The sequence below is a fragment of the Rhineura floridana genome, chromosome 12 (assembly GCF_030035675.1).
Source record: "Rhineura floridana isolate rRhiFlo1 chromosome 12, rRhiFlo1.hap2, whole genome shotgun sequence".
Classification (NCBI taxonomy): Eukaryota; Metazoa; Chordata; class Lepidosauria; order Squamata; family Rhineuridae; genus Rhineura; species Rhineura floridana.
In genome coordinates, this window is record NC_084491.1 from 34267502 (window position 1) to 34291591 (window position 24090).

General features: G+C 43.0%; 1 protein-coding gene across 8 annotated transcripts in view; it reads left to right on the plus strand.

Annotated features, from left to right (window-relative positions):
- NTM (neurotrimin) overlaps window positions 1–24090 on the plus strand; it is a 1016090-nt gene that overhangs the window by 715938 nt on the left and 276062 nt on the right. The window lies entirely within an intron of this gene.

Consider the following 24090-nt stretch of genomic DNA (forward strand, 5'->3'; position numbering starts at 1 on the left):
CTCATACTGTTTTGGAAAGTGTGAATTTGATAAATTCTGCTTGAAATGCAAACTGAATCAAAATTCTCACCCATCCCTAATCCTGCCCTTATCATAGCTGAACCTTCACCAGTTTCACACCCAGCTAGAGCACCAGTAATTCAGAAAGTATCAAGAAGTAGGGCCCAGGTAGAAAATCTAAATCAGATTTGGGGCGGAGGGCTAAAAATATCTCCCTTCCTCACCTATGGACTGCCCCCTTTCAGCAATCCACAAAATATGAAAATATTGTGGGGGGGAGGAGAGGTCACCATGTATTCAACATGGAAATTTAAAACCTGGGTAAATAAAGATAATCAAATCACTATGCAGAGATACAAAAAGAAATTACCTTAAGTAAGGACGGGGAAGAAATTTGATTCAGTTCACTTTTGGCAAACCTACCTAATCCACACTTTCTGAAACAATACGCAAACTGAGACACGGCCATCCTTTCAAATTCACACTTCTCCAGATTGTCCAATGCGGTTCTCCAGCCAAGCAATGTATACAAAAATGCACATACTAGGGTAAAGGGTGCATAGAAATGCATACAGTTGTGACATACAAAAATGCTTTATGTTAAGGAAAAATTGCAAAAAACTGTGTGTTATACATCCACAAGAGTGTCTGTATACTATAGCCAGCATGGATTGTTTGCATTGTACCATGTTAAATTGAAAATATCCCCCACGCCATTCTGCTGCTTCCCATAAGCTCATTTCAAAACAAAATCTTACAAAGTGTATAGTCTGGAAACACTTGCTTGACCCTCTATGTTTTCATGGTGATACACAAAACACTCAGAGAAAATCCAGAGTTTAAATTCTAAAACAGGAGTAAAACAATCTAGAACTCTTTTCTGTCAGTGGTTTCATTTATTTATTATTTATTTATTTATTTTCATTTCTAGACCGCCCACAGCTAATAGCTCTCTGGGCGGTGTACAAACAGGATTAAAATACAATATAGAATAAAATCAGTAACAGAGAAACACATTAAACTAAAAACATTAAACATAAAGCATTAAACATTAAAATGCCTGGGAGTACAGCCAGGTCTTAACCTGGCGCCTAAAAGAAAGAACCGTAGGCGCCAGGCGTATTTCCTCCAGTAAGCTGTTCCACAATTCGGGGGCCATGTACTGCACTGCAATTGTCATATACGGGTATAACTGATGTAAATAACGCATTTATAACTAAAATAAACATAAAATAAAATAAAATAAACTCTTTATGAAAATAATTTGTTAAAATTAATTAAAAATCAGCCATGTTCACAGAGTACCTGTAATCCTATTTCTGACCTTGCCCTATACTCTGACCTTCATCTTCTGCAGGTTTAAAGTGATTTTTTTTAATTTAAGAAAATTAACATTGGAGTCTATAATAGCACGGGCATGCTTAGTAAGAATCAACTGTCAGTGTTCTAAACACCAGACTAACAGCGGTTTTGCTTGGCTAATAGAGTCAGTGTTGGTTTAAATTTGGATGGAAGACGAAATGTGTCTGCTGTAGAAAAAAAAAGGTCTGCTGTAGAATAAAAAGGTGTGGGAAACCCCCGATCCAAGGAAAGGGGTTGCCCAGGGCCCACCCACTCAATCTCCTCTGCTCCCTTCCCCTTCCTCCCTTTCCCATTCCTTCCTCCCTTCCTCTCAATACCACCCCAAACTGTGTTTGCATTTTTACTAATTTGTACAATATCCCAGAGAGGAGATCAGATCTCCTGCTCCCCTGGTGCATTCACTATAGCTGCCCAATTTCCCTGCTTTTTAAAGTTGGATAGAAATATTTGCTGGCTATAGATGTGTTCTTAAACTGCAAGGGTGTTTTTTGTTTTGTTTTTTGCCTATTGGTGAATATTAGACAAAACTACATACAAAAATATGTATGAGAAATTTGCACTAAAATGCTGCTGAATCACACACTGGACATGTGAAGAACGGAACTTAAGAGTGGAAAAATGAGAAACTGAAATTGACTGATTCGCCCATCCCTAACCTTAAGCTATCTCTGTGTAATGCATCAAATTAAATAAGTAGCCAGGATAGTTATAGGTACCATGGAAGAACTGAAATACTAAAGTGTGATGCATATCCATAAAGTATCCTCTGCCCTGGCAAAGTATGATCAGGGTATTCCCTTGTCCTCAGGCCCACAACTCACCCACCTCCCACTAGGGGGACTTCCTTACCTCTCACCAAAGAGAACTCGAACCACCTCTCGTTAATGCACCCTGTTTCTCACACAAGAGAGAAGGGAGGGTTCTGTCTTTTGAAACAACACTCTACCCAACTGTATCTGCCCGGGATAATTGAATAGGAATGGACAAATCTGTCAATTTCCATTTTTCCTTTCTTAAGGAAGCGCCCACCTGTCAAAGTTGGCCTGCAGGATGATGGGGAAGGTAAGGATCTGGCCTTCCAACTCGATCCACTTACTCACTCCTGATGCCCATGTAGTCCTTAAGTGCAATACTCCTTGTAGGTAAGCTGGAGTTGTTTTTCCTGTTTTGCCCCTGTCTCTTAATGAAACAGTCTGGGCCGGTGCCAGGCATGCTGCGGCCCTTGGGCCCTGGCACATGCATGCACACATGCCACACCTACCTTCTTTTCCCTTGGTGAATGTTGCCCGTGCTGTGTGTGCATGCCTGCCATCAACCAAGATTGTGGCCGAGGCTTCCCTAAGGGGCTGATGCCTCTGCTGCCATCTTGGTTGATGGCATGCATGTGTGCTATGCGTGTGCATTCTTGCCATCAACCAATATGGTAGCAGGGGCATCAGCCCCTTAGGGAAACCTTGGACCCCATCTTGGTTGATGACAGGCGTGCGCCCGCAGTGCAACTAGCATTTGCGTCAAGGGAGAGGTAGGTGGGGCATGTAGATGGGCATCACGGGCCTGCGCAACACAGGGGCCCTCGGCTAGGGCCCGACCTGTCCGCCCTCTGGCCCTGGCCCTGAAAACAGTTACCACCAATGTTTCTTCTAGAGCAAAATTTGATTAAATTCAGAGTGACTTAACAGTCAATCTTCCTAGGGTACTCTGAGAATTGTAGCTCTGTGAGGGGAATAGGGCTTGCCTAACAACTCTCAGCATCCATCACAAACCACATTTCACAGGATTCTTTGGAGGGAGCCATGACTGTTTAAAGATATATGATACTGCTTTAAACGTGTAGTGCAGATGGGGCCCAGATTTCACCCAAATCTATATTCAAAGCACATTTTGGAGGCAGTCTTCTTAGGAGACCCATCCAAGGAATTTGGAGGGAAGACAAACGTTTTTCAATAATACCAAATTCCTCTGGGGGAATACTGTGCTTCCCCATTGAATGACAGTTGAGGTGTTACTAGATATCCCAAACAAATACTGCAGTCGTGCTTAACAAATAGTCTTTAACAATGTGATTCTTCCCTTTCCATCTTCCCCATCACCTTATATGATTGCTTGGAAACCTGAGTAGTTAGATAAGATGAGTGAAGTGTTCCGGCATCTATTTTGGGCACAAATTAAATTATTCTTTCCATGTTATTTTTGAGACAGTTTGGAAATAATGTTGCTTACAGAAATGCATTATGTTTTTGGGAGTTTCAATACAATTACATTTTGGTCCCTCTTGAAATCAAACACTGAACGTGCTCAGTTCCATTTCAGTGGATGCCAATTCTGTGAAAGATATTCAGAGCAGAAAGAGTTTGAGATGTTTGAAGTTTAATAGATCACGTGGGAACATTTTGGGAGAGCTTGTTGGGGGAAATTATGGAAAAGGAGGAAGAGGGAAAGACTGTAACTCAGTGGCAGAGTCCCAGGGTCCATTCCTGGCATCTTTAGGTGGGGCTGAGACTCTCTACTGTCGGAAATCGTGGAGAGCCAATGCCAATCAGTGTAGACAATACAGAGCCAAATAGACTGTTGTTCTGACTCGGTACAAGGCAGCCTCCCATGTTCTTGTGTTGGGGTGGCAGAAGCCAAAAGTTTCCCTGATGTTAGGCAGAAAGATGTTATTCCTAACCTATCTTCTCTTTTATGGATTCCTCACTTCCTCTCAGACGAGAAAGAATCACAGAGGCCGTTCTTCCCCATTCCGCTTTGTTTCATGTTTGGCTCGTCATCCACACCCATGTTCTGCCTCCCTTTTCTTGCTTATGAGCAGGCTCTTACAAAGAGGCGCTTACTTTGGCCTATGAATGGGAGGCCTCCCTCAGGTTCAAGGGGAGCCAGCTACTCACTGTCTCCCCAGCAGGGCTGTCGATTCCTCTGTGGCTCCTCTCCCTCTTCAGCCCTCTGCCTTTTCCTCCCTCCTTCCTTTGACGTGCGGTCAGCTCCTGACCTGGAAGGGCTCCAAGAAGGTGGACAATATCTTGGGGAAGGGCTACAGCTCAGTCATTGAACATCTGCCTTGCAAGGAGAAGGTCCCAAGTTCAATCCCCAGTATCTCCAAACAGGGTTGGGAAAGACTGTCCTGCCTGAAGCCCTGGAAAGCGGCTGCCAGTCGGTGTTCACAATATTGAGCTACATGGACCAACAGTATAAGGCAGCTTCCTAGCTTCCTATGTTCTCTTGCTCCTCCATTCATTGCTTGTGGCACGTGGTGGGAACCTTTATCTAGTTGTTTACAAAACATGCAAACAAAAACAAAACCTGACAACCTCCCAGCAGGTTATTTTTTAGCAATGTTTTTTCCCGTTTGATGGGCCTGTTCCTCTTCAAAAAAAAAAAAAAGCTTCACATTTTTTTGATTGATTTCTAAGCCGATTCTCAATCCAGAAGGACCTCCAAGGCAGCTTATGTCAAGTAATAAAATACAATTAAATGGATGCTACTTCCATCCCTTCCAGTCCAACACAGTGTTGCTCTGGCGTGACCAGGCTGAGAGTTTTCTTTTCCTCTTACGCCTCTAGAGAGCCATACATGTTTCACATGTATGCATACATACATGGAGACAGTAGGGCTGTGCGCAGCCCCTTGAACTTCTCTGTGGCCCCAGATTGGGCCAATCTGCCCTCTGACAATCTAGAGACCACCTGTTCCACCCCGTATCCATCCCCGAAGCCATTTGGGCAGGATGGAGCTATGGTTTTTTTTAACCCTATTTTAAACATATGGTTGAGAGAGGGGGGGGGAAACAAAGATGCTGCATCTCCTCCCCCTGGACTGATAACAGGCAGGTTCAGTCCTGCAGGGTGCTGCTCCTTTGTGAGCATCTTCTTTGCATGCTCATGAAGGAGCAGCAACCAGCCCTATGTAGGATCAAATCCAGCAAAGGAGAGCTACCTGTCAGGAAGGCAAAGAGGTCAGTCAGGAAAGGCTTCCACCCATCCATCCATACCCACCTACACCAACCTTCTCCAGCAAACACACAGCACCCCAGTCGGTCCTGCCTTTTCCTTCTTTCCACACTGGCCTGCCTCTCCTTCGTGCCTGATGCCATGCCCCCTGACATCTCTGAATCGCTCTGGGCTTCCCGATCCAATCTGTGGCAATCCAGGGCTGTCTCAACCTGACTCAACTGATGCCTGGATTCCCCTGAATCAGCATGATTCGGTTCAGGTCTTGAGCTTCAACCAAATCCAGTGCACAACTGTAGTGGGCAGGTTGACCAACAAATGTTCTGGTGGGCTATTCACTTTTGTGGACTTATTTGAAAAGCTATTCTTGGAACTCAATTCTCCCTTCAGACTCCTTGTATCCCAATATGTGAAAATGCTCCTCTCTCGATACTATATGTGCATATGGCTTCACTGGGAAATCACAGGTTTAATTCATATGAATTACTTCTAGGACACTTACATAGTGTGAAGTATTATTGTGATAAAATGTGTCTGGGAGAAACATAATGGGATTCATTGCAAGAGCTGAGGTTGTAAAACACAAGGAAAATGAGATCAAAGGACCTATCATCTCCCACGGCATGGTGGTGAAAAGAGAGGGAAGATAGAAAATGAGGGGGACAAAATTTTGTAAGGGTATAGGGCAGCCTTTCCCAACCAGTGTGCCTCCAGATGTTATTGGACCACAATTCCCATCTTTCCTGACCATTGGCAATGCTGGCTGAGGCTGATGGGAGTTGTGGTCCAACAACATCTGGAGGCACACTGGTTGGGAAAGGCTGGTATAGGGAATAGAACACAGTTCACTCACCTTGTTCTTTCCCGTCAAGCCTCTACTGACACAAATTGTCGATGTGTTTGGATGGGAGCTTTATGACCAAGCCCTACATTGATGTGTATGGGCTGGAATGCTCTTGCTCTGTACCTCAGGTGTGCATTGGGAAGAGCCATAGCTCATTGAGAAATCATCTGCTTTGCATGCAGAAGGTCCAGGGTTCAATCCCCAGCGTCTCCAGGTATGGCTGAGAGAGAATCCTGTCTGAAATTCTAGAAAGCTGCTGCCAGTCAGTGTAGACAGTACTGAGTTCATTATAAGACAGCTTCCTATGTGTCCTGTGTTCACATGGATGAGAAGAAGCACTCCCTCCATCCTTTAATATCAGGACATGGTGAGCAGAAGTGGCAAACAGGCTCTCAACCCCCACTTAAGGACCTCAAAGGTTTTGAAGATCCAATGTGGTATTCTCCAGATGTTGTTGGATTACGTTAACCCTGTTCATTGGCCTTGCTGGATGGAGCAGATGGGAGTTGGAGGCCAACCACATCTGGAGGGCATCACATTGCCTGTCCCTATATTAGTTCCCTCTAGGACACTGTTCTTCAACCTTGGTTGAAGATGTTGTTGGACTACAACTCCCATCATCTTCAGACAGCATGGTCAAGGATGATGGGAGTTGTAGTCCTTCGACCTCTGATGACCCAAGGTGTTTACCAATCATTCATATACACACGTAATTGTGATTAACAAAACAGACGTTTTTATTGTACTACCAAAATGTAGGTAGGTGGGGTTGCCTGTTCAAAATTTGATAAAGAAAAGACACTTTGCATTTGAGGTAGCTATAATCCATAATGCAGGATATCCATTATAGTCATAGAATCATAGGATAGAGTTGAGAGGGACCTGTAATGCCACTGAGTCCAACCCCCTGCTCAGTGCAGGTAACAAAGTTAAAGCATACCTGACAGGTGGCTGTCCAGCTGCCTCTTGAATTCCTCCAGTGTTGGAGAGCCCACCACCTCCCTAGCTGATTAGTTCCATTATTGTGCTGATCTAACAGTTAGCAAGTTTTTTCCTGATGTTCAGTCGAAATCTGGCTTCCTGCAACTTGAGCCTATTGTTCTGAGTCCTGTACTCTGAGACAATTGAGAAGAGATCCTGACCCTCCTATTTGTGGCAACCTTTCAAGTATTTGAAGAGTGCTATCATATCTCCCCTTCAGTCTTCTCAAGGCTGAACATGCCCAGTTATTTCAGTCACTCCTGATAGGGCTTTGTTTCGGGTCCCCTTATCATATGGATCCTGGCCATAATCAGTGGGAAGTACAAAATCCGTACACATCCATTGGGCTGTATTGGTACGTGGTGCTGTGGGATGATGATGATGATGATAGCAGTGTGTCCTTTAGCATAAGAAAAGAACATTTAGCAGTCTTATTCCCTGCCTGTCTTGCAGAGCAGTCTTACCTGTACCTAGTGAATCAGTTGCCAGTAATTAGCCCACCGTCAGTACCCAGCATGAACAACCTCTGAAAAACCCGCTGCTTTTCATGCAGCAGGGGTGGCAAATGCAGAGATCAGGTGAACACAGGCCCTCTGGCAGCACTGCAGCTAATGGTGCACCAGAGGAGCTGTCACTGTCAATCAGCCCAGCCTGCATTGTCAGAGACGAGGCAGGACGCCAACTGTTTCGCACAGACAGCCTCACATACGCGATACCTGGCAGGCACCTTGATGAGCTCAGGACATTGGCCTCTCTATTACGGAAGATGCACATCCCCAAAGGCAGCCTAGCAATGCAATTTTGAACAAAACTCCCAAGAGCCTCTCTCAGGCAAAAGTGTCGTTTCAGTTATATCCAAGATGAGGTCCAAACAAGTTGTGTTGCCATGGAGTGGCATCCTTTCATATAACCGTTGAGACAGCTGTACCCATCAAAGTGACATTGTCTTGTGTGCCATGTGATGCCACATGAATGTGATGTGCAAAACCTTCACATTGCTTTTCACATCTATCTCTGCATTCCTGAATGCCATTTGACATGTGTTTGGGGCACTGATCTGCAGAAGTGGGTATATAATTTTCTCACTGATAGGAATTCTCAAATTGCTATTATGTGTACGTTATTGCACATGACACTTTGAAAATGTGCATTGTTCCCCATTCAAAAGCATGGGTCCATTTATTGCTCGCCATTTCTCATTCAAAAGCTCTTCTAGCCCATAGTCAGGTTGTTGGTGTAAGTTGGTTGTGAAATATAATCCATATTAGGTCATTTCTTTCTTTCACAGTGATTTGCAAAACAGATTTTTCAATTGGTCACAACATCTATCTCCAACAGTGAACACACACACACATTTGATGAGGGCAAATTAGCCTTAGCTGTAGTGACAGTCTCTCATGTAGACATAATGCTTTGGGAGTAGGAAATCTGGGGCTGCATACACACCATACATTTAAAGCACCTGACTTCCTCCAAAGAATCCTGGGACCTTAGTTTGTTAAGGGTGCTGGGAATTGTAGCTCTGTGAAGGGTTAACTGCAGTTCCCAGGATTCTCTTGGGGAAGCCATGTGCTTTAAATGTACGGTGTGTACGTAGCCTTGCTGTTGATCCGTATGGAGGAAGCATATGTGCTATCACTGATGCCCTTGCTTCCTTGTGTGAGAGAATAAAACCCTGGTTATCCCTTTACAAAGAAGTTAGAAAACAGACTAAGCACAAAGAAAATGTCATTTGCAAAAAGAACAAAAAGCAACCTCATACAACCCCACTGGCTCCTACAAAGGAACACCCATCTGGCCTAAAGAAGGCTACTTGAACCTTCTCACAGGAGTCCAATGAAAGAGGAAGGAAATGCTCTGAATGACAAATTTGCCTTTAACCCCCCACCATCCCATGAAACTCCCATGTGTTGAGATTTCCCCAACACTGGCGTGCTAGGAGTCCTAATTGGGACCAGCGCCTTAATGTCATCTTTGTTCTTTCTTCTTCGTCGGCCAGTTCTTAAGGGGGAGAGGGTTCAAAATCTGCCCCTTTGTTAGATTTGTTTCAGATGTGAAGGCAGACACATGAGGCTATTTCCCTTCCCTCTCCCCCTCCCTATGCCAGTCCAGTCCCTGCCAGAGCTGATCAAAATTCACAGCACCTGCAACATGTAAATGGCATTTCAAACACTTGGAAATATGAATCCCATCCCCACTTCCCCATGTTCTGTCATGCTTATCACCAATACGAGAGAGACAGAAGCTCCTGGCCCTTTCCGTGGCAGAAGAGTGATAGATAATAATGTTTTGGAAGAGAGAAGAGGCAGTGAGACTGACGGCCAGGAATTAAGGCTCCAAGTGGTGGAGTCAATCGCTTATTCGCTCCAAGTTTTGCAGGCCAGGAGAGGAAATCCCATGTCCTTTTAGAAGTTGTTGCCTCCACCTCCTCTGTAAGACTCATCCCAGCAGAATTAATTTATCTGCTCCCACTCTTCCCACCTCCCACCTTCTTCTGTGTCAGCACTCATTAAGAAGGTCCTGCAAATTAAAGCTCTCCTGTAATTTTTTTTAAAAAAAACAATGAACTTTGTGGCCTGTATTGAAATATTTAGAAGTTCCTCCCCCCCCCCAAAGAAAACACAAAGCGGTTTACGATTGAATATTCCAATTATAAATGCACTCAAAAAGGTCAGTATTAAAATAGAGAAAAGAGAGCAGCACCAGGAGGTAACAACAAATCTAGAGCAGAAGGGACTGATTTGCTATTTGTTTGCTTGTTTGTTTTGTAGCCCACCCTTCCTCTCAATGGTTTTGTGGACTGCTTGATCCATCAGCTCCTAGCTTGCCTCAAATGTTGTCTGTGGGCCAGCCCTGACAAGTTGTTTAGAACTGTGAGCCAAGCCACCTTCAGAGACTATGATGTCCTGTTAAGCACAATGAGGATACACCCAAGTAACTGTGCTCTGTAGCCTAGTCTTGGTTTGTAAGGACTAGGGTTGCCAGGTTCAAGGCCTGATCTTGATCCTGTATCTTTAGGAGAAGAGAAAGTCAGCCAAGTGCAGGTGTTCTTGCAACCCTGTAATGGAAAAAACCACAAGGTGGGATTCTACCTCCCCCCTGCAGAACTTTTAAAGATACAAGAGACCTCTTGGAGGCTGGGCCTGGCAACCGAGAGGTCTTCTGTAACTTTAACAGTTGTGCAGGGGGAAGGGAGAATTCCACCTTGTGGTTTTTTCCATTACAGGGTTGCAAGAACACCTGCACTTGGCTGACTTTCTTTTCTAAAGATACAGGATCAGGATCAGGCCTTGAACCTGGCAACCCTAGTGAGGACTGATGCATTCTTTAAATATAATGTAAATACAATTTTTTAAAAAAAAGGAAACAAAAGAATTTGGCTAGTGCAAATGTATGGGTCACATATATATTCACCTCTTGAATTGATTTCAAGAGTAATTTGTTCATGAACAGCATTAGAATTTAAATGACCAATGGGCAACATTCAAAATAAACTGAAATTTTCAGTTTGGCGCATCGTAGTTTGAATATGAAAACTGACTTGAAAATTCAACGGTACTAGACTAGTTTTCATCTCTTGCTTATCTGGTAGATGTCCAATGCAACATCTCATCAAACCATCCACTGTTGGACACAAAAAAACCCATTGCGTATTGCCTATTGAATGCATATTGCAATCAATTATCATATTGGAGGTGCTGAATGTATTTATTTATTTAAAACATATTGATCCTATATTCAGCAAATGTTGGAGCATTCATCCTGGAGAGTGGTTCACCTAGAAATTTGTGGAAGAAAACATTGAAGACAACTGGAAGAATCTCTTTCAACTCTAATGTTGGCCAAGCAGGAAAAATTTATTTGGGCAAAGTGTCAGGGGTGGGGAACCTCAGGACTAAGGGCCAAATGGGGCCAGCAAGGTCTCTGTCTGGCCCTCAGGACTCTTGTAGGCAATGAGCCCTCCCCAGTTCTTACTGGTCCTGCTGCACACCATTTTCAAGTGGTTTTTTCCTGGCTGGAATTATCCTTGAATGGGGATGATGCCTCTTGCTTGCCTAGATGGGGGTGGTCTTTAGAAATCTCTGACCTTTTCACAGCTGGAATGTAGCTACTGTATCATCTCAAAGGTCCCCTGCCGCTGCTACTGCAGTAGGATGTTATGGGGGGAAACTTAGGCCTGCAACACCTTGTTCTCTGGCAGAGGCTCAGCCAAGAGCATCCCTGAGCTAGTTGCCTGTGCACAGCTCCACTTGAAGTAAATGGGTTGTAATTTTCTTTTAAAAAAATGGACAGAGCTTTATTGGTCAATTAATCAGGATGCATAATGGGTAAATTAAAGGGCAGAGTCAAGCGAGGCTGCCAGATAGAAAACCAATATGAGCAGACTGAAAATGAATGCTATGCAGCTGTTGGGGGTGGGGACAGGGGTGAAGGAGCCTGTCATCTCTCAGCACAGTATTGAAATGCAGCATCTGGAGTGAGGATTACATGGGACGTGACTCTTTCTGCATCGCATTGGAACTGTGATTGGAGAATCAGGACTCACCTTCTTTGCCCTGAGAAGTGCTCTCCAGTGCCTTTGCTGTGAGTTGCAATATTGCATAGAGAGGAAGAAATGAGGACTATCAATGCAGTAAAAGAGTTGGTAGGAAGGGGCAATACCTCTGATTCATAATGGTGTCCCCTGCTATGGAACATAGCAGCACTGGGCTGAGTCAAACCACTGGTGCATCTACCTTGGTGTTGTCTACACTGACTGGCAGCAGCTCTCCAGGGTTTCAGACATGCCCAGCTGTATCTGGAGATGCCATTGATTGAACCTGGGGCCTTCTGCATGCAAAGCAGATGCTCTACCAATGAATGATGGCCCCTCCCCTCATATGGGATCCTGTGATCCCACCAGGCTCCAGAGGTTTCAAAAAAATCTAAGCAGATGAAAATGCATCAGCGTTGTAATGTGAACTAATATACAAATTACTGTATGCAGTTTTGCCTAGTATGCACATTTTTCCAAAGCTATTTTCCCCGATGTATGCAATTTTATGCACACTTTACCTAAATTTGGAGGAGTGTGAATTTTGGAGGATGACTGTGTCTGCACATGGTTTCAGAAAATGCAAATGGAGCATATTTGACTTTAAATGTGAACTGAATCAGATTTCTTTCTCATCCTAATTCATGAGTAGGAAGTTGGGGGAGAGGAAAATGCAAATCATTTTCAAAATTTCAGACCCCAGTGTATACTACTAGCTGCACTGTGTGAGCAACCATTTTATTGGCTAAACAGATTGCCCTTGAAGTTATGCAGATAGTTAAGTCCTAAGACATGCAATAGTTGTTTCTTAAATGGTTGGAGGTGGTTTGAAAGAAGGCTCACTGATAGCAATGTGCACACTCAGTCATCCTTCTCACCTCCATTAAGCAGGATTTTGCATTGTTTCAAAACACTAGCAAACCTGTTTTACCAAGGGTTACAGTGGGACCGAAGAATCATGCCTGTTACCTTATGGGAACAAAGCCACTCTCAAACCCCATTCAATTACTTAAACAACAAACAAGCAAGCAAATATTCCTTGCCTTCACCCAAAGATTAGATATTCACTGGCAACTGGTACCTAAGACTGGGGAGGGGATATTCATCCCTGCAAACCCTTTTCCCCCCTTTACTTAGTGAATTCACTATAGTGAATTCACTTTCATTATCTATAATATATTGATACTGCTGGCATTGCAGTTGAATGTGTGTGTGCAAGGAATTTCCCCAAGCTTGGTCTCCAAGTGTACATTCTGTTTGATTCTGTCCCATCACTTCTCTCTCTCCCCTGCCAATTTTCCATGTGTTGTGTTGCTTTTGTTTTGTCCCTAAGCAGCGGGCCAAGAATCATTGTGTTGGCAGGAAGTCTCATTACAGAGCACAGTGTGTTCTTCTGCCCTCTCGTACCATGCTGCATACGGACGGGGCCACACACTGAGTGCCCCCCTGCAGACAGCAAGCTGCTGTGGCACCAGATCTTCTGGCGGCTTACAGCTTCAGCAAACATTTGCTGCTAATGAACCTACTTGCTTCTCCTGGAGAGGTTTAGAGAACCATAATTGCACCCTGCAGCTGCGCATTGTGGCCTCAGGGCTTGAAGATGGCTGGATTAAGGAGCTGGAGGGAGAAATTCTGTGAGAGGCATATGAATACACATGTACTATGTTTTTATTTATTTATTTTAAAAGGGGGTTACTAAGAGCCAGTGTGGTGTAGTGGTTAAGGTGTTGGACTATGACCTGGAGACCAGGGTTCAAATCCCCACATAGCCATGAAGCTCACTGGGTGACCTTGGGCCAGTCACTGCCTCTCAGCTTCATGAAAACCCTATTCATAGGGTCGCCATAAGTCGGTATCGACTTGAAGGCAGGACATTGACTCTGTATGTAAAGCCTGCATGGGGAGTTCAAAAGATCATGCATCCCACACCGGTTTCCCTGTGTGCATATATTGAAACAATTGTCACTTATTCTCTGTCTTGTGTTTGCGCTAAATTAGAACTTTCCTGTTATCTCTGAGTCAATATCTGGGCCAGCATGGTTTTCTTAAAACATTGCTTTCCCTTCCTGGCCTTTCTCATAATTTAGTGCGTATGTGTTAATAATAATAGGTTTATGGTGTATACTCATGTTGCTTTTAAGCACTGAAGACAGAGTTTAAGAATAGCCCCAAGAAAAGCACAAGAAATTGGCAGAATCACAGAATTCCATTTGGCCGGGGGGCAGGGAGAGAGAGGAATTGAATGGATTTTTCATTGGGAGTTTTGTTGAATCTCTGTCCCTTCAGAAGGTTCAGATCTTAAATCCTGGTTGCAAAACTCAGTAGAAATCTGGTGGTCTTCCACCAATGTTGCTGGTCTCAGAAGGCTTCAGGAACGTTGTGACCCACATAACTCTTCCCTATGCAAGAGGTGATAATACCAGCACTAGGGACGAAGGAAAAATCAGTTTTAAATACAGTTATATCTCAGCTATCAAAGTAGATGTGTTCCTGGAGATTTCTTCTTTAACAGAAACATTGGTACCAGAGGTAAGAATAACATGGAAAGAATAGGGATAGGTTCCTACATCTGCTCACAGATGGTGGAGGCAGCTTCAACAGGGGCTTTAAAGGGTGCTTACTTCCTCCCCCTCCCCCTCCCCCTCCCCCTCCCCCTCCCCCTCTGACTCCTATTGGATCCTTCCTTCTTCAGTCCTGGGAGAAAGCAAGAGATCTCTTTAATGCAAAGCAAACACACAGGCTTGTCAGTTTCATCCTAGCAAAGCAAAGGCACAGGTTTATCAGTTTATCCATAGCAAAGTAAAGACACAGGCTGGTCAGTTTCACCTTAAAACAGTTTCACCTTCAAGCAGAGGCATAAGCTGGAAAATTTATCCATAGGGAAGGAAAGCTGGTCAGTTTCACCTTATAAAAAAGTGGTTAAAAGGAGTTTTCCTGGAGGATTTGTTAACTGAGGTATTAGTGTAGATTTATATGTGGAATTTGGAGGTTATTACCCTAAAGAGCTTTGTCCACATTGGACCATCTCTTGTTGGTTTTCTTTTTAAAAAAAGCCTAACTAATTATATGAAAAGTTATCCGCCCCAAATATGCATATTCTACATGCCTGTGTCAATCCCCATGCAGTACTGTATTTTCTGCAGCATAATTTTGTAAGTATTCATATATAAGTATGTGCTATCTACTTTAGGAAACCTGGAATATATATGCATAGAATACTATGCATACAATATTGTGCATAATAATGCATATAATATGTGATAATTGTTTGTATTTTAAGCAGGACCGTTAAAAATGTTTTTCTCTTTGAGATCGAGTAAGACAGGAATTAGAAAAAAATCTGTGTGGATGTGCTTGACATCGAGATTTTCAGAGAATCTCATCCTTAATTGGTACACTGCTCCAGTGCAGGATGTCCATGTGGTAGACCTTTCCAGAGTGTGATGAGTTTCCTAATCCGCCGTGGCAAAGCTCTGCCATGGGCAGAGCTGCATATTTGCTGCAAAACTCCAGTTATTTGCAGAATTGGGTGACATCTTTAGAACGCACATTTGCAGAGAACCCTCTACTGACACTTCTTGTTACAGCATGTTTCTGACACCCTAAAACCAGTCCAAGTAGATATGTCCTGAAGCCCATATGTATATGCTTTCCTTAATGGAAGCAGAGACCAGACGCCCATCCCAGGGGTCCATCTGTCAAGTACAAGGAGGCGGTTAAGGGCTGCCGAACGGCTGCCACAGTGATGCATAGAGCAGTGGCCAGCCTCTCTATATGTTTTTTAAAAGAAATTTGCTCACATTTTTCGTGGGCATGGCAGCTGTTTGCATTGGTATGTTGTTACCATGCTTGCTGTGACTTCTCTGTATGCTGAAGTGTCATTGTCTTCTCTCTCTCTCTCTCTTAAAGATTCTCAGCTGTTTCTATGGTAAATCTGAAACAATTTGGACAAGGTTGCCAGAAGCAACATGGGGTATTGTTTTGTGAATCTTCTGATGCTTTAAAAAAGACACCAGCCTTCAGATTGTTATTTTTTCTTCTTCTCAGAACTGAAACTAATTTTAAGAAAACATTAATTCCAAACTTTTCTTGTTATGACATTTGTAATTTTCTAGGGGGGAAAAGTTAGACTTCCTTATATCCTCCTGTCCTACCACCATCAAGGCTTAGTATTGTGACTGGCATTGATTACTCCCCCGACCCCGCTGGCCAACCTTCTGCAAGCTGCTCCCCCTAGTGGTTTCAAAAGGTTGAAAATCTGGGCAGGGTCCTTTCCACTGCTTGTTCAGTTGTCATAGTACAGTAATCTATTTCTTTCATTAGTTGCCGAAACATCCAGAGAAACAGGAAGAAGGGACGAACAAGAGCTTAAAAATTAGAAGCAAATAAGGGTTGTCTTTTAAAATCAGGGATGAGTTAAGAAGTATACATGAGACCCAAGTGACTAAAGTTTGAGCCTTGCTCCCAGTCTTATTTGGCAGTAATTTTCTAGGGTGGAACTCAATGTCACATGGATCGCCAGACTTCATGTATTTTCCTATCTTCCTAGTAGCACTACACATGTAATGATATCAACTCCAGTCGATACCCTGCCAACCACTCTGTACTCCTGGTAGGGATGGAAAGATCTGTCTGTTCGGTTCTCTCAGTTTTTCATTTTTCCAATGTTAAATTCAGTTCTCTACATTTGTACAGCAATTTATGATTTTTTTAAAAAAAATCCTCATGAAAAGTCACCATTTTAGTGTAGTCAGTGGGCCACATTTTACTCCACTGTGTATTTTACCGTGATCTCCGTTCTGACTTGCTGACTCCCATTCTACAAAACATACCTGGCAGGGAGGAGGCTTTCTATGTGGACTTCCTTTTATCTGATCACCCTCCGCAAATATCAGCAAAGGTAGCTAGGTTCTGCGCTGCTGCCATACACTGCAAAAGTAACCTGATAAATGTATAACTAATTTTAGATGTAATATTGGTTTTAAAATGAATTCGCCTCACCAGCGTAAACTGGTTTTTAAAGATATTTCTATTCCTGAACCTCTGTATTTTCCGTAATAATTTTCATACTGTATTTTTCACGCTGGTCTATGACTGAGATAAACAAAATCAATCAATCAAAACCATTTTAGTGCAAATTTCTCCAAATAAACACATTTTTGTAGGCAGTTTTGACAAAGCTACATACCTTTGCAAGCAATTTCTCCCCACATCATGGCTTTTTGCATGTTATGTATTCATTGTTATGCACATTTTCCCCTAATATATGGATTTTTGTAAATGTTGTTTAGTTGGAGAACTGCATCCCAACATTCTAATAAATGTGGATTTCAAAGGATCGTTGTGTTTCAGTTCTTATATTGTTTTAGAAAGTGTGAATTTGAGAAGTTCTGCTTGAAATGTGAACTGAATTGAAATTCTCACCCATCCCTAGCTACTGGAGAGGGCATTCTGCAGATCCCATCCTATCAGGATGTCCGTTCTGCAGCATGTCAGAATTGGTTCTTTAGTGTGGTGGCCCCCACCCTTTGGAGCTCCCTCCCATTATATATCAGACAGACGCCTTCTCTATTTCAGAATCTGTTGAAAACATTCCTCTTTCAGCAAGCCTTCAAATTGGAGATTCCCCCCCCATTTGGTATCTGTATTTAGAGGAGAAAGGGTGTGGTGCTGTAACATTATGCACAAAGGCACACGTCATCAGGAAGAGAGGCAAAAGAAACACAGAGAAATGAGAGCTTCATGTTTGCTTGTTTGTTTCAGATATTTGTATATCATTTCATCAAAAATGGTCACAAAGTAGTTCCCAGAAAAAGATCAAACAACAAATTGAGCAATACAATAACAATATTTAAATGACAAATCAATAAATAAAATGGATTGTCTCCATCATCCTGTGTCTGCTAGAGTCTTATTCTAGTGCACGGGTGATGTTGTGCAACAGAGTAATCCATGCAACAATTGCACTAGCAGAGAGTCATTGTGCAACCAGCTATTTACTTATGCATTCTCTTGTGCAACAGTGTCCTGCTGGTGCAAAACATTCCACCAGCAGAACCAGTATACCGTTAAATGACTTTAACTCATATAACCCAATGTCATTAAGACATCATACAATGTAAAAAACAGCACAGCATAAACGTTCCATAGATCAGAGCAAGCTAACCAGGCCCACCATGCATCTGGGTGAAAAAGAATGGTTTGAGGAAGTGACAAACATTTACCAAGGATGTAGCTGTCTCTGCCACTAGGGCACGTATGGGGAACCCATGGCCCTCCAGATGTTGTTGGACTCCAGCTCCCTTCAGCCCCAGCCAGCATAGCCGATGATCAGGGATGATGGGAATTGGAGTCCAACAGCATATGGAGGTCTGCAGATTCCCCTGCCCTAGGGGAAGCGAGTTCCATATTTCTTGCATAACAGCCCCATGTTTCTTGCAATGCCTAGTTTTTCCTTGCTGGACCATTAGTTTTTTTTACCACTGTATATCTGCGGGACCTCACTGGGGAATGCATTCCACAGAAGGGGACACACAATTGAAAATGCCCTGTCCCTTGTTGACACCCTCCAAATCTCCTTCAGATGAGGAACCTGGAGGAAGGCCTCAGGTGAAGACCAGAGGTTTATACTGGGAGAGGTGCTTCAAAAGATACTGCTCCAAAAGAGTACAGGAGGTTGCCTGCTTCAGAGGTTCACCCTCCAGTTTGTGGAGGCTAACAGGGATAGGCAACCAGGGAGGAGGACTTAGCATACTCATCTTTGCTCTGCCCACTCATGCATTGCTTTCCCACAGGAGTGGAATGCCTGAAGAGGGATTATGCCACCTTGAGCTCCTTCTGGAGGAAGGGTGGGATAGAAACTTAATAAATAAATAATAGATAAAAATCTCAATGGCTGGATAAAACCTGCATCTTCAGGAAAGTTCTGAATGTTGGTTGGGGGGGACTGAATTTGGACTCTCTTCAGCTACTGTTTTTGCTACAGATCCTTTCTATTTTATACATGACTGTTTTAACTGCAGTTGTTAGTGTGTTAAATAGTTCTGCCGTTGTGATTTTATTGGTACTTTAAACGGTTCTACCCTGCTACAGGTGCAACTATGTTTGCAGAGAATGCGATTTAGACATGTTTGAATTGTTGCTGTTAAGTTAAGAGAGGATCTGCACCATGTGTGGGCTGGAAGAAAATGACTCGGGCAACCGCTGATGAATAAGTGGGCACACAAAAGGTCAACATGACAAAAAAAAAAAAAAGCTTCAAAGGCTGCCACTTCTTAGGACTTGTTGGTGCACCACTGACTTAATCCATCAAAATTCTGGTTAATGCAACAGAATCTCCGGGTCATCAGCCCACCAGAGTCACCAGGAGAGTTTTTATTTGTCTAAAATATGCCATTGATTTGTTTCGGTTGCATGAGGCTGTGTGGTCTTGTTAAGTCGATACAAGTTGAGTCTTTTCTGTACACACAGTAATTGCCATGTTCTAATGTATTATGTTTAGCATGTATCTGAGCTTTTGTAGGCTTTTGAGCACAGTAAGAATTGACTCTGAAAGTGGGAGAAAGGTGAATCTAAGCAGAGATGTGCCCTATAGTGACTTGGAAGAAACAGGGATCTGTTTGTGTGTGTTTTTTAATTATTTCATCCCACGTTTCCTCTAAGGAGCTGAAGGCAGAATCCATATTTCTTCCCCTTCCCTGCATTTTATTCCCACAACAGCCCTGTGAGGCAGGTTAGGCTAAAAGATGGTGACTGGCCCAGGGTGGCTCATAGCTGAGTGGGGATTGGAATCTATCTCAACCCAATCCTAGTTTGGATTGAGTAACATGGAAAAGTAACATGTCAGGCAGAAAGGCTCCACAGACCGTGCTGTCTCTAGGAATGGACAAAATCAGTCTACATAAGTGGAGCAGCCTGACGGAACCATGGGTCACCAGTCCTGAAATTGCTGCACTAGCTGCCAGTGAGCTAATGGGCACAATTCAAGGTGTTAGTACTAGCATATAAACCCCTAAATGGCTTGGAATCAAAGTATCTAAAAGAGCACCTTCCCCAGTATCAACCATCTCGGACCCTACGAGTGGCAGGTGAAGTCTTGGTGCCACTGCCACTAAGCGCTGACCTGTGACAGGACCTGTTCAGTGGTGGCTCCCCATGTGAGGAATGCCCTCAGTGAGGTGCGTCTATCTCCATCGCTATTGACATTTAGGAGGAATTTGAAAACATTCCTATTTACCCAGGCATTGTTTTGGAATGTTTTTAACTGCTTTTAGTATGTTCTTTCTTTTTCTTATTAAATTGTTTTGTTTATCTTTAATAATAATAATGATAATAATACTCCATATCACTTGTACATATGTTCATTCATAAGTCAGCTACCCCCTTTCCTTTCTATTTGGTAGTATTCTCCAAGCATAGAAATAAAGGGGGGATGATCATTCTTCCAGATTAATTAAGCATCAAGGTGAGATCGTAGTCATAATTAGTTGTAGATTAAACCATCATAGTCATAAATAGTATAATTATTCATAATTAGTTGCAGATTAAACAGTTGTAGATTAATAGTTGTAGATTAATAGTCAATCGTAGATTAATTAATCATAGATTAATATGAATAATCATAGATTAATGTTTGTTACATTATGGGTAGCTATGTATATTAATGCAATGTACCAGATAACAGTCCAATGTGTGTATCATGCATGTATAGTATATTAACATTAATAGTTAGTCATGAATTAATGATGGTTTAATCTGTTACTAATTATGACTATTAATCAATTAGATTAAACCATCATAGTCATAAATAGTCATGATTAAGCATCAAGATGCCATCATATCTTGTTTTTGTGTCTGTCTCTGTGTGCATACTAGAGATGAGTGAACCCAGCATTTTTGGTTTATCTCCTTTTCTCATTTTTCCAATCTTAAATTCAGTTCTCCACAGTCCCACAGCAGTTTGTGCAATTTTTATGTATACATATAGTTTTAAAAATCCTCATGACGTTTCAACAGCACTTTAGTGTAAATGTCTCCTACATATAAATATTATTAATGAATGAAAATGAATGAATGGTTTAGGCTACAATCCAATAGCACAATAACACATTTTGTATGTTATTTTACCTAACATACATTATTTTATGTTCATTTTTATGCACACTTTTCCCTAATACAGTGCATTTCTGATAAACATTGTTTGGCTGGAGAATTGCATCACAAAATTCAGATGAGCATGAATTTTGAGGGATGGTTGTTCTCATGTTGTTTCACAAAGTGTGAATTTGATAGATTCCGCTTTCAGTGTGAACTGAACTGAATTTCTCCCCCAGCCTTAGTGTGTACTCAAAGATTCATTCCTGATGTACTGGTTAGGAAGGAGCCACAGAATACAATAACAGGGACAGAGAGTTGAGCAGGGAGGAATAGGCCTATCAGCCTTTACATAGACTGGATCATACAGCCTTTGCGTCCTATGTATTTGACGGGGCTTGTATAACAGAGCACAGCGGAATCCAGAGGCCAACAGTCCAGCATTCATTTTCTCTCTCGTACAGAAGGAAGAGTCGAAAGCAAGCTATTAACAATGGCTCTTCTTCCTCCTGGAATGTTGCATTGTATCATAAGCAGTGATGCCAAACAATTGTGGTTTCTGTTCTGTTCTGTTTTGCATTCAAGAAGACTACTCCAGTGTTTGAAGAACTGGAAGCCTCTATGTTGTGTTTAATGCACACTTTCGTGTGTATGTGCCTGTGTGCTTGGTTTGATAGAACGGGGCCAAAGCAGTGAGTCAATGTGAATGCTTGTTGGCAAAGCATCTGTAGAAGATGTGCACATATTTCTCTGCTCCTGATGTGCAAAACAAGAAAACCGAATCCAGGTTTTATTACACCCAGGGCCCATTCATTCCAGCTTCTGGTTGTCCCCTCTTCGTATCTGTGCTTGCAGAGAAAATACGGTCTCCTTTCTTAGCACTCTCTCTGTCTCTTTGTCTCTCTCATATAATAGTAGAATGAAGTTGATTGGCATCAGGCCAGGAGAGACGAGAGAAGTCCTTCACACACATTTCTAAGGCTGCAGTCCTAGATCTCATTGAAGACAGAGTGCCTTACTTCTGAGTAATAATGCAAAGGATTGTGCAGTCCTGAACTGGGGCCTTGCACAGCTCTAATGTTTAATTAGGGTTTTAAATCCTATTTAAACATATTGTCAGGGCATTGTCCCCTCCCCCTTCTTCCTTATCACATGTTTAATCAGGATTTTAAACCCTAATTAAACATGTGATTGTCAGCGAGGGAGATGGTGCAGGTGAGAGTCTCTGCCTGCAACATCTCCTTCCCTCCTTAGCCATTCCCTTTTGGCAGCCTTGGATCACTCTGAGTGGACCCAACCCAGGGCGACCTGGGACTTGATCCAGTCTGGACAAATCCCAGATTGGCCCAAATTGAGCTGATTCAGTTTGGGATCTGCAATTTGCCCATACCAGATGCACAGCCCTAGTAACATCATCCCATGGGCTGGTTTCCACTTCCATCCCTGCTGTTGCCTTCCATAGACCAACTGAAGTTTCTGGAGATTTTCCATGGGTAACCCCATGTGAAATGCTTTGCAACAATTCAGTCAATGTCACTAAGGGTACAGCCTTAACCCTGCTTCCTTGGGAGTAAGCCCTTTGAATTCGGCGAGGCTTCCTTCTGAGTTGAAAGGAGTGGGGCCTTAGGCATGAGTTACCATGGTCTGATCCGTCAAGGTGATTTGGTATGTCATATTCATGGTGAGTACGGACTGTCCTTTGGCAGTCTGCAAACTTTCCAATGGCCTGAACAGATGGTATAGAGAGCTGCAATTTGAGCTTTTGAGAAATCATATATATGAGGCATTGTTAGCCATGAGCATCTGGCCACACACAGACTTGTTGTGTGTGAACTGAACTGGCCTTCAGTTATATACATCCCTGCATTCAGATGTGGCATTCCTATATGCCTGCACATATATTGCTCACATATCTCCTCTGGAACTGCAGTACCATTTCTTTTTGTGTGCCTTTCACTTAAACCTGGCACTGTGCAGCTGAGCAGCAAACTCCACTTAATCAATTGACCTGCAGGACAGTGAGAGCCACGTGTGATGCTGCACAGCAGCCCCTGCTGGATGCATGATAGCAATTTGCCACTACATTCCTCCCCTGCTCGCCCCACTTTCTTCCATTCCCCGTGGCTGCTTAAGCACAAGAAAAGAATGAAAAGCCTGGGATCTCTATAGTCTATTTTAAAAAACTCAGGAGGAAACAGTGAATGTTAGCCAAAGGGGGAAAGGACAAAACTGGCAGGGGAAAAAGGAAAAGCCATCTCCATAGACGGCCAAGAAAGTGACAAATTAAATTCTGAGAATTCTGCATCTCATTCAGAAGCACTTTTGCAAATAGGAAAAAGAAAAAAAAAAGGGAGGAAATAAAGTGGATTTTCTTGAAGTTGTTATTCACCCAGCCCTTATTATCCATCCTTTCAAATGTCTGCAACCTGCAAGGCTGTTAAGAATTGTTAGCTCTTTTCACACCCCTTAACTGATTAGACCCAGGGGGATCTATGAACCAGTTTCTGTACAGGGATGGGCTGACCCATTGGGAATGGCCTTGATTATACAGCTAGAGGAACCGTGATGTTGCACATGAACCTGTTCCTTTCTGCCCCTGAAAGGGATTCTGAGGCCTGAGCATGAACCGACCACAGTAACTCATCAGGATAGATCCCCTGACTCAACATCTAGCAGTGCTGTCAGTGGGTGTCAGCAAACTCAGTTTTCTCTTTCCAGGAGTTTGTGTGTGCGTGCATTAACTTCACTTCCACTAGACTTGGCCTTTTGTCACACAGGGAAATGCTTTATCAGTGTAACAGAGAGTGGTCTAATTGGTTAAGAACCAGCCCTGAAATGTCACTGCAAGATTTATATCTCTGAGCAACTTCTCCAGGTACTAATTCCAACATGGGCCACTGGATAATGGTTTGTGGAGGGAAGGATTCCAGGTTCCCAGGTAATCTTCAACTTTAGTTCCCCCCTCCTTTCTTCCTCCTTCTGCCTACACTTTGTGATTCCTAAAGGCTAAAAGAATGCATAGGAACTGTGCAATCCTCTGTGTTTTTATTCAGAATTGAGCCTCCTCCAGTTCAATGGGACTTACTCTCAAGTAACAGGATTGCAACCTAGGCTCCTTTCCCCCAGCCCTTGGGGAATAGCACACATCTTGTAGCATCATTCTTCCAGCAATCAAATGGCAGTTGTGGCTGTAGGGTGCTTCTTGAACAGGATTTGATGGATAATTAGGGGCACACACTGACCACAAGGTTAAGTTCAGGTCCCTACTCAGTGCTTTGGTTAACAGCCTGCTTAGGTTGGAAGAGCTTTGGAGAGTGCTTGATTCTGCTTCA